General features: G+C 33.9%; 1 pseudogene; it reads right to left on the bottom strand.

The window, feature by feature from the left end:
* Positions 1–1,128: 1,128 nt before the first annotated feature.
* On the bottom strand, positions 1,129–1,247 carry LOC148790622 (5S ribosomal RNA; annotated as a pseudogene).
* Between the last annotated feature and the right edge of the window lie 10,713 nt (positions 1,248–11,960).

Consider the following 11,960-nt stretch of genomic DNA (forward strand, 5'->3'; position numbering starts at 1 on the left):
AATGGCTTCCACCCCAGTTGTTTTCCAACCCTTGTGCAAGTTCAACCCCCCAAACCCTGCAAATCTCCTCTAATCTGCCCACCAAACTTCCTCTCTAAACCAACATGTGCAAGTAGCAAAAACAAACCCATTACTAATGGGGCAAGACAAGAGCAATTTGATTAAGGAAGTTCAAGTGGTGCCACATTTTATTGGTGAATGGGGAGATATTACTATAACATTGAAGGATGGGACCAAGGTAGACCTCGGAACTGTACCCAGGTTTAGGAAAATTGTCAATTATTGTCGTTTCATGGCTGATTAATCTGTGGTTTCGGAGGTAAAGGAAGCTCGGCTGAAAGGTTTTCTTATGGCCTTGTTTTGCGAATTCAACCAAAAGTCCTTTAAATGAGGTATGTAATAGTTTTTCTTTTTGGAAAATTTAACAGAAATTCTATAGACCCATAGGAAACATAGCAGAACAAGAAACACTTGACAAAGGCTAAAGGCCAAGGACTAAGCACATGCAACTAAAGACTAACACAACACGGCCCCTAAACACCTAAACAAGACCAGGAATACCATTGTTCACTTTCCAACTTCCTGAATATAAACCAGATACCCTAGTGTTTACAACTTATTTCTATTGTTAATTCTACTATTTTCTTACACAAATATTCTACTATATTCCAAAAAAGCAACACCATTCATTCATCAAAACTAATAATATTTGTTAGGAGTGGCTGAATTATTTCCATTTTATTTATTTTATATTTGTAGTTATGTTCTTCACTTCTACTGTTTATTTAAGTGGAATGATGAAAAATTTACAGTTCAAAACACGGGCAAGAAATAGTTTAGTTATCCTAACATTATTTCTATTTCTATAGAAAAAAATTCCATTCCCAATGAACAAATTTCCAAACGCCTCTGTTGTTCCTGTAGAGTAGGAAAAAAAATTCTTGTTCCAAAACAAGAATTTCCTCGAGAATAGGAACATGTGAGAACATTGCCAAATAGGGCTTAAAGCATTCAGATAAACCTTGATTGGTAAATGGGTTAGAGGGTCAATATGGGTGGGTTGGTACTCAACCCATACCCAACCCACCATTTGCCACTTTTTTTTATAAATCCAGGGGGGTTAAAGTTGGGGTGCAACATGAGGACTTTTCAGGAGGTCACCCATCTTAGTAGTACTCTCACTCAAGCATGCTTAATTTTGGAATTCTGATGGGATCCGGTGCATTAGTGTTGGTATGATCGCACCCAGGGGTGACCTTGGGCCGAGCTTTGCACTTATGATAAGGGCTATAGCTTAGGCCCAGGCCCAGCCTAGATCGGGATTTCAGGCCTGTAACATAAGCCCTAGCCTAGGTCTACATGGGCCTGGGCCTGATTCCGAGCCAATGCCTTTCATATATAAAACATTACATATCTATAATATTTTATATTAAATGATATAACATGCATATAAACTTTTAATTTATATATTATATAATATAAATTATTACATATAATATAAATTATAGATATCCTATTATAATATTTATATATAAAATATATAATATAATGTAAAATAGTATGTATACATATGCATACATTATATACAAAATGTGTAAGTTTAAATATATGTGGGTCAGGCCGGGCTTGGGCTGGGCTTGAAGTATTAAGCCCAAGCCCAACCCTAAAATTTGCGGGCCTGATATGGGCCCAGGCCCAAACTGGGCCTAAACACAAAACCCAGGCCCAAACCCAAAATTTCCGAACCAGGACGGGCTGAAATGATCACCCCTAATCGCACCCCCACTCCTTTAATAATAGTAGAGTCAGGTTTGTGAAAATAGAAGTTTTACATTCATCTATTTGACAACAAATAACCATGGAAAATAAGATATAAATTTGTACACGACTTCACTGTGGACACATGTGGGCTCGCGAATCTTAATGTTTTATTTTATAAAATATAAAACATTATATATAATATATGTTATATGAATAATAATATTATTATATAAAATAACTTAGGCTATATGGTTTGAAGGGAAAAGTAAGGAAAGGAAAGGAAAGGTAAGGAAACCTTTATAAACTATGTATGGGTTTTCCTACCTCTCCCTTCCTTTCCTTACTTTTTCCTTCAAACCAAACATAGCCTTAATGTTTTATTTTATAAAAATATAAAACATCATATATAATATATGTTGTATGAATAATACTATTATATAAAATAATAGTATTCTGGGCTGAGCTTTAAGCATTGGGCCTAGACACAAAACCTAAGCCCATGCCTGAAAATTTTCTGGTCTGGAAATAATCACCCCTAATTCTGATGGATTGGAGAGAATTTTCTCCTAAGTCATATCATAACAAAGAATGTCACTATCAGTTAATTGGCATTTATAATATGATTCGCATGACTAATGTACATCAAGCAACGGCATGTTAGCATTTGTTGGCAAACCATACAAATGCTACTTTTATTTATAAGATTATCTTCATTTAAAATTTGTTTTTTGAAATTCTCATAAGGTTGTGTTTGGTTGCAGTGCAGTTTTATTTGTACTAATACAAATGTGTGGGAGTACAAATGAAAAGAATGCAAATTTTGGTTAATTTTTGCTTGGAGTTTTACTTTATTCTGCTTAAGGTCTTATTTTACTTCATTTACACTGCAACAATCAAATAAAATAGGGTAAAGTTTGAAATAAAAATAAATCAAAATTTGCACCCAAATATTTGTGTTACAGTGCAAATAAATTTACATTGCAATCAAACACAGCCTAAAAAACACTCTTGCACACACATTATTTTTTTAGGAACACTAGTAAGTTGACAAGTTCATGCAACTACTAGATACCTCACTTTGCAGATATGATCTAGGGTTGTAAGTAATATCCAATTTTTTGGATCAAAATTTGGATCTAATCCAATTGAGGCACCAGAAGTTGATACATAGTTTTTGGTCATTTTATTGATGGTATATAATAGGAAAATTATTTCTAGTTCATTTATCAATATTACATGATATTTTGATTATTTTAGTTTAATTTATTAAGGCCCCGTTCGCTTTTCGATAAGTTACTTACCCAGGTAAATGCAGTTACCTGGGTAAGTTTTTCCTGGGAAACACTTAGCCGGGTAAGTGTGTTTACCCATGTTCTTTTATTTCACATGTAAATAAGGCAATGACCATTTTAGCCATAAAAATTCATTATTAAAAAGGGATTTTTTGTCCCATTCAATTGTTGGCAACTTTTCCCCTAGGTGGAAAAGTTATTTACCCACCTAAGAGATGGGTATCGCTTATCCGAGTAAGTGATACCCAAGAAAATAAACTTTCTCTAATCTTCACATAAATCTAAAAAAAGAACATGTGATTCTTGGTCAAGGGAACCAAAATCCCATTGACCAACTTCCCCCTCTCAAAATCCGAAAGAACGCCCCTTAATAATATAAAATATCCAAATATGATACAAAGTAAGATCTAAATTAATGAGAATCCGTGTTATGGTACTGAAAAAGAATGGTAGATGACAAGCTGATAACCAATCAATTTGTAATTTTTTCATTCGAATTTGTGTGAGATTTTGATTGGTCAAAGTGTTTTAGGTATGGTCGTTTTCAGTACCATAGAAATTGCCAAGTAACAAATAAGGTATGATTCGAATCCGAGTATCAATAGATAAAATTAAGTTCCAGACATATCCTTTTCAAACTCAGTTTGTTTGTTCCCCCAATATGGTGGGACCTAACATGACCTGCCATCACTAGTTGTACATAATAGAAAAGAAATAAAAGAAGAGGAGACAAAGAAGAAAAGATAAAAGAATGAAAGAGAGGAAAGGAGGGAAAAGGCATGTGTTATATTTATAATAAAAAACAACTTACATGAGAAGACCATAATACCCTTTTATTAATTATAGAGTAGAAGGACACTACTGTCAAAACTCACATCAGCCCCATCAAGTTGGTGAATATGACTTAAATTTTAGCGGTTCCAAATATGACTCTAATCTAATAAACCCTACAAATTCCAAAGGTGCTATTCTACTTGTAGGGTAACCCACATTCAAGTGCAACTTTTAGGTACGATAAAACTCCATCAAAAGCCTCTCACTGAGAAGTCCAAGGATTATTCATAAACTGGCTTAGCAGGCTCAAATTAAATGTGGCACTTGGCCAAATGATCACTACTTCACTAGGTGGTTCAACTTCCCAACCCAATCTCCTCTAATTACCTAGATCCTTAAATACTCCTCATTGATCATGTGTCATTTTAACTTTAGTGTATCTGCAAAATTTGCTCCAAACATCTAGTTTATATACTTTTTTGAGAGACTAAGGTCATGTTTGAGAGTGCTTGTGTTAAAAACAAGTGCTTAAAACAAATGTTTATTTGAATAAACATTTATTTGCATTGGGCGCCCAACTTTTTCAAGTGCTTATTTTATATTGGGCATTTGGTAGTTTTTTTCTCCAATAAGCATTTGTGATTATTTTGTCCTTCACTTCTTTCAAATTTTCAAAATATACCCTTATAAAAGTACTTTTATTAAATTACTTTTTATAAAAACATTTTTATAAAATCACTTTTATGAAAGCATTTTTATAAAAGTACTTTTACAAAAGTACTTTTATAAAATTCAATTGGGAATAATTTTATAAGTGGTATTTTAAAATTTAACTAGAGATAATTTTGGAAGAAAAAATTGAACAAGTGCTTATTGTATAAGCACTTAAAAAAAGCTAGAAATTTGGGCTTAAAAAATAAGCACTTATTTCAGATTTATTTCCCAAACACCAATAAGTGCTTAATGATGTGGTCCCGGCCCAAATAAGCACTTTTTTAAGCACTCCCAAACAATGGGGTAATTCCACATCTTGATTGTGCCACTTCTATATCCAAAAACTAGTTTAACCATCAAAGGTATTTGGATTGACAATGCTATGTATAAGAGAGTTCCAGTTCCCCTAAATCGCATGTATCAGTCCTTGTAATCACAATATTGTCAACATACACATGACTACTGATGAGGGCGGATTTGGCCTTCCAATAACATTGTGACACATGGCATCTTGGAACAACTAGGTGACACCCGGAACCACTTAGGCAACAACTTGCCTTAGCCAAGATGATGGTGTCCCAGCTGGTGACCTAGCATTGACGCCAACCTGGCGACCTAGCACTATCGCCGACCTGTTGACCTGGCACTAACGCCGACCTAGCGACCTGCCTTCACCGTTGACCTGGCGACCAGCCTTTATGTCGAACTAGCGACCTCGACCACAACTCAGGTCGGCTAGAAGCACCTCATCCAGGGCCGACCTGCAGCACCTCGTCACTAGCCAAAGTGACCTCGATGCAAGGAGCGACCTCCCTCGAGGGCGTGCCGGCCTAACTGAGGTCCAGGTGGCGACTTGTGAGACATGCTCGTCGACAAATTCGGCACGCATATCCCAACACTCCCACGATCCTTGGAAGTTGGCCCATGTATCGAACATTCCAGATGATGGTCAACGTGCATGGCGGTTGCCTTCGGGAATCTCGGACCACTTAGGTGACCTCTCGGAAATCTTGGATACGGTGTGTGAAGCCACGCCAAACAATGCCTATATAAAGGCACCAACCCCAATGACATGGGGGGGGGGGGCAAGTAAGCACATTCTAGCTCTCATACTTTGTGATTTTTTAGCTCGCAATCTACTATGACAGTACTAACTTAATCATCGGAGCGACCTCACCGGGTTAGTCACCCCGGGTCCTCTGACATTGATTCCTTGCAGGTTTTTCTAAAGAACTACATAGCTCAACAATCAATCCAGCTTGGCCTGGTCAGCTCGGCACCTAATCTGCCTCCAAGCTCGGCCTAGTCAACTCGGCATCCAGGTCCTCATTCAGCAAAAGTTCTCCACTTCGGCCTCTGAGTCATTGGTCACTTGGAAGCAGACCAAATGATAAGGTACTTAGCACAAAAATTGATTCATCAACTACAATTTTTCTTGTTGGAGTATCTAATCACTTATTTAAGCTAAACTTGGAAATAGGAGAAAATGTCTTACAGTAATTAACTCCATAGATTTGTATATAGCATTTAATTAGAAATCAGACTTTCAATCTGTTATGCTCCCATTAGGGTGATGCTTCACTATATGTATCCAGTTTTACCAAACAACATTCTTCCCAAGTGGTAAAGTTGTGAGATGAGAAGCATGAAACTCTTCATCCATATCCTTCCAATCTGAAGAAAGGAGAGTCTCATTATGTGAGGGAGAGTGAAATGGGTAGGTGAAATGTGGGTATGAGAAACAAATTAAGAACTAGGAAGAGCAGTGCAAACATATCTACCATTGCAAACAATAAGGGTATGTTTGGTTTGAAGGAAAAGATGGGGAAAGGAAAGTAAAGGTAGGAAAACCTATACAAGGTTTGTAAAGATTTACCTACCTTTCCTTTATTTTCCCTATTTTTTTTCCTTCAAACCAAACACAGCCTAAGGGACGGATTCAAATTGTGAAGGTGATTATAGAGATGCCACACAGTGTCATGTTGTTTGTAATGAGTGAACACTCTATATAATTCTAGAGTATACCACTAATGCCCTTATTTCATTTTTGAATACTCAAAGAAGACACACCTAGCTAATAACATCCAATTTATCAAAATCATCATCTATCCTAATTTGTGCAAAACAAACATAAATAAAGACACATGAAAGAATATGACCACGATGATGATGAAGGAAACAACAAGGGAAAAGAAACCTTTTAAAAAGATGGAGAGTGGTATGGGATTTATGAGATAGTAAGAAGTAATTGAGGACTGCATCCTATAATATGATTTTAAAATAGACATTTGCAACAATAGAGCATGTGCAACCTCTAGGAGATGATGATTTTTCTTCTCGGCCACCCCATTTTGCTATTAGGTATATGAGTAGGAAGTTTGTTGGGCTATGCTATATTGGTTAAAGTAAGACTAAATAGTAGCTAGCTACTAAATATTCTTAAGCATTATCCTATCAAAAACTCAAACTATTTTTTTTTTCCATAAAAGCACTAAAATATGAAAAATAATTTATAACACTCTTTCATTAAGTAAAGCCATTATAAGAAGTGGCATGAATATGATCTTAGACATTTGACTGAACAAGATAGGACTCAATGTTCTATTATCTTTTCTTGAAATAAAAGAAATTCTATGATATTTAGGACATGTTTGGGAGTGTTTATTAGAAATAAGTGCTTATTTGGGCCGAGACCACACCATTAAGCACTTATTGATGTTTGGGAAATAAACTCGAAATAAATGCTTATTTTTTAAGCCCGAATTCCTAGCTTTTTTTTAAGTGTTTATACAATAAGCACTGCATTTGTAAAAGTACCTTTATAAAAGCATTTCCGTAAAAGTGTTTTTATAAAAGTACTTTTGTAAAAGTTCTTTTGTTGTGCTTTCATAAAAATACTTTCATAAAAGTACTTTTATAAAAGTGCTTTTATTAGAGTTCTTTCATAAAAGTACTTTCATAAAAATGCTTTCGTAAAAGTGCTTTTATAAAATTTGAAAGAAAATGAATGAAAAAATAGTCACAAATGCTTATTTAAGTGTTTATTGGAGAAAAATACTACCAAACGCCCAATATGAAATAAGTGTTTATTTTTTTTTTAAATAATCACTTGAAAAAGTTGGGTCAAGGGTGTCAATGGACCGGTTTTGGACTAGACCCATCCAGTCCAAAATCAACTTGGACGGATTGAACGGACCAAAAAGACTGTGGATTGGACCAATCTGGTCCAAAATATTTATTAGATTGGACTAGACCTGGTCCGTCCGTAATAAATTTATATTGGATTTGGTTGGATTAAGCCAATATCCGGTCCATTGGTATAAGATAATAATATAGGTGTCAATGGACCGGGTTTGTGTTGAAACCAATCTAAATTAAAATGAATTTGAACAAATTGGACAGTCCGAACATTGATTTGGACCGGTCCAAAATGGTCCAAATTATTCATTGGATTGGATTGGACCTAATCCATTTGTAATGGATTCACATTGGACGTGATTGGATTGGACCAAATCCAATCCTATCGACACCCCTAGTTGGGTGCCAAATGCAAATTAGTGCTTATTCGAATAAGCACTTATTTTTAACATAAGCACTCCCAAACATGGCCTTACTCAATTAGCACAATTAACTAGCGGTCAGTGGACTCCAAAATGTCCGTCATCGATCTGATTATCCTGGATTTGGATGATCTATTAACATACAATCAGATTGGATTCGAATTTTATAATCTTTATCTGATTAATAATCAGATTGAATGTGAATTTAAATCCATAAGATCCTATTAAAATCCAAGTATAAGTATATTATATTATAATATATATTGATTTTAATTAATATATAAAATTTATTTAATTGTATATGAAATATAAAAATAATATAATTTTATATATCAATACTTCATATTTCTATTAACTTATTATATATAAGTTTAAAACATAACATTTTAAAATTTTCTTTATTTAAAAAATGAAGTAGAGTCATTCATTTTGAATCCGATAAGATTTGAATTCCATCTTCAATTCCAATTATATTTCAGATCAAATTCAGATTTCAGGTTTCATTAATCGAATCGTCTGTATCCCTACAACCAAAATTAGTGCTTGAAACTAGAATTAACTACTTCAAGAGTTGGAGAAAAGTATGTCCCAATTAATAAGACCATTGATGAAATGTAACTAAGGCTCAGTTAGGATGTAGTACAAATCCTTGTATTTTGTATTATTTTATATATATATATATTTGTATTTGTATTCCTTTTAGTTTAATTTAGAAGTAGTATAAATGTAAATATGTACAATGCAAATACATACAAAATAATACAAAATATAAGGTTTTGCACTCTACATATTTGTATTTGTACTCCTTTCAAACTGAGTTTAACATTTCAAACTTAGTTTGGAAGGAGTACAAATACAAATATGTAAAGTACAAAACCATACATTTTGTATTATTTTATATGTATTTATATTTTTACTCTTTCTAAACTGAGCCTAAAGAATAAAGCACCTTCAATGTCTCGCCACACGCTGGACCAAATTGGCTACTCTGATTGATAAAATCCATAAACTGGTTTACCGACCAGTTTGATTAGGCTCTAAAAACTAGTCAAAACTAGCTAACCGGCCAGTTTTTATTCATCTTTTTTTTTTTTTTTTTAATTTACAGAAGCCATAACTTCACGCCGATTGTTTGATTGGGTTTTTTTTTTTTTGGGTAAATTTTCATAATTTATGCATCCCAAAGTGCCATAGGTGACTTTTCCCACTTTTTTGCCAAAAAATGCCTCTTTGACCTCAAATGTTAATTTTTAGTTAAGCCTAAAATAAAAATGTGTATTTTATATAAAATATAATCATATATTTTGAATATATGTATATAGTTAATATTATTATGTATATATTATATACTTATGCATAATGGCATATACATATCATATTATATATCTATATGATGATGTATCACAGGTTGTGTATTGAGTGATTGAACCGGTGACCCATGACCCAAAGGGAAAAACTATTTAGCCTCTAGTTTGGTTCTCTAAACATTGATTAGCACAACTAACATCCTTTCACTAGTTATTTTTCCATCCTTGAGATCTTAGAACACATAGTAGGAAGGATAAAATGATATAGAACAACTAAGGTATTTAGTTAATTTTACTATAGACATCAAATCGAAAACAAATATAGAGACATGTAAACCAAGGGTAAGGTAAGGTTAAGATCAAATGGGACTACCTAAACTAGAAGTAGTAGAGAGTAGTGTCATTAGTTAGTGTGACTGATGCTATACTATTCAAGCTATAGCTGTGGCAGATATGCAACAAATGATCCTATCAATTTGGATGAGACGAGGTAGAAGGACGAAGTGGTGTATCGAGCAAATCTACAAGGAAAGTAATGTCAGAGGCTCGAGGATGAAGTTCCTAGGGAAGATACTCCGACACTCAAGTCAGAAAAGGGTAATGAGATCGATCGGGCCGAGCTATTTAGGATGAACTAGTTTGAGCCGAGGAAGATGTGTGAGAGTGAGAGAGCTAAAGATAATAAGCCTTGGGGGGATGCCTTTAAATAACCAAGTGTTGTGGTGCACTTGGACATACTCCTTGTGGGGTTGTAGGGAAGAGGCCGCTCGCCAAGATCTTCAAAAGACTCCGCCTTCCCGGATAGGGGCGTTTATTCCTAAGGATCATGTTGGATGCTTATCCATGAGAGATTACACTTCCTCTGAGGGTATCGCTTATGGGATTGTCCACTATCTCCGGTATGTGACGTACTAATTTGCTAACGTGGTTCGAGGAAGTCAGATGGCCTAGGATATGACAACATCCACATGGTGACTTTGATCGGTTGAGGCACGACCTTAATAGAAATGAATGGGGAGATAGGAAAGAAAAAATGCCTAGAGTTTCAAGCATATAATCTCAATGACCTAAAATGGGAACTTGGTAGAAGAGGTGCAACTTAGGTTGGATTGGGTTGTGAATTTGTTAAATTCTTAATGGGCCCGAACCCACTGATGTAGTTGTACTTCTTCAAGTAATTTGACTTGTAACCCAAAAACTTAGGCTGAGAGTTAAGGCAAACAATACCTAATTTTGTTTAGAAAAAAAAAACTCTGATAAAATTGTAGCATTTTGAATTATGGAGTTTGTCATACTCTTTACATTACACAAGTACCATCTACTCCTTCCCTACCTCTCCGCCTAGAGTGCATAGATAAATCAATTGAGGGTAGGGGTGAGCATTGTTTGGTTAAAACTGAAAAATTAAATCGAAATTTTCGATTTCGGTTTGTTTGATTCAGTTTTTTTGATTTTCTGTTATTTTGGTTTGGTTAATTTGGTTTCGGATTCGGCTTTTAGGATTAGAAATTCAGTTAACTGAAAAAAAAAACTGAACTAACTGAAATTTATTATATACATAATATAATATATTATTAATTTATAAAACATAATATATTATAATATGTATATAATATACATTAACATATACATATATTGTAACATACATAAATATATTAATATATAATATGTATTAATATAATATTAATAAAATTCAATTTTAACCTAAATAACAAAAAACTGAATCGAAAAATTCAGTTTCAGTTTTTTTGATTTTTTAATAATTTGATTTCGGTTTTAGCTTTATAAATTTGTTTTTCAAAAATTCGATTTATTTAATTCAATTTTTAGCCGAATAAACCAAATGTTCATCCCTGATCGAGGGAGTCTTTATATTGGATGAATTATCAATAGGAACAACATCACTAGCCCAACTAGAAGTTAGACAATGCAAACCATAGCAGCAATTGATTGTGTCCATTAGCTCCACAATATGTAAATTTTTGAGGACCACCTCATCTATGTCCACCTATTTTGCATGCTCCCCGTAATTCCGTACCACTAGCACGATCTAAAATCATTGTTTTAAGAAGGCCTTTACTATCATGATTGACCCCATGTCTACCATATCTAACTCCCCTATTCACTATGTATCTCGTGGAGAATTCAAAATAAAATCTATAACATTTAAAAAAGAAAATTTGAATATGGGCATTTTCTAATTTTATTCTTACTATAACATTAGTTTTAATAAAATTAGATTCAAGTGTATATTTTTAAAAGTTTAGGTACTAAAATGCTGCACTTGAAAATTTATATCTTGAGCTCAGTTTGGAAGGAGTATAAATACAAATATGTAGAGTGTAAAACCTTATATTTTATATTATTTTATACGTATTTATACTATACAAATTTGTATTTATTCTCCTTTCAAAATGAGCCTTAGGCTATGTTTGGTTACAATGAAAACAAATTTATATTGATGCAAATTATGGTAGTGCAAATGATTTGAGTGTAAACTCTAACCTATTTTTTATTTCAAATTTTAGTTTACCTTGTTTGATTACAATACA

The sequence above is a fragment of the Nelumbo nucifera genome, chromosome 6 (genome assembly GCF_055504915.1).
Source record: "Nelumbo nucifera cultivar China Antique chromosome 6, China Antique-T2T, whole genome shotgun sequence".
In the NCBI taxonomy this organism is placed as follows: domain Eukaryota; kingdom Viridiplantae; phylum Streptophyta; class Magnoliopsida; order Proteales; family Nelumbonaceae; genus Nelumbo; species Nelumbo nucifera.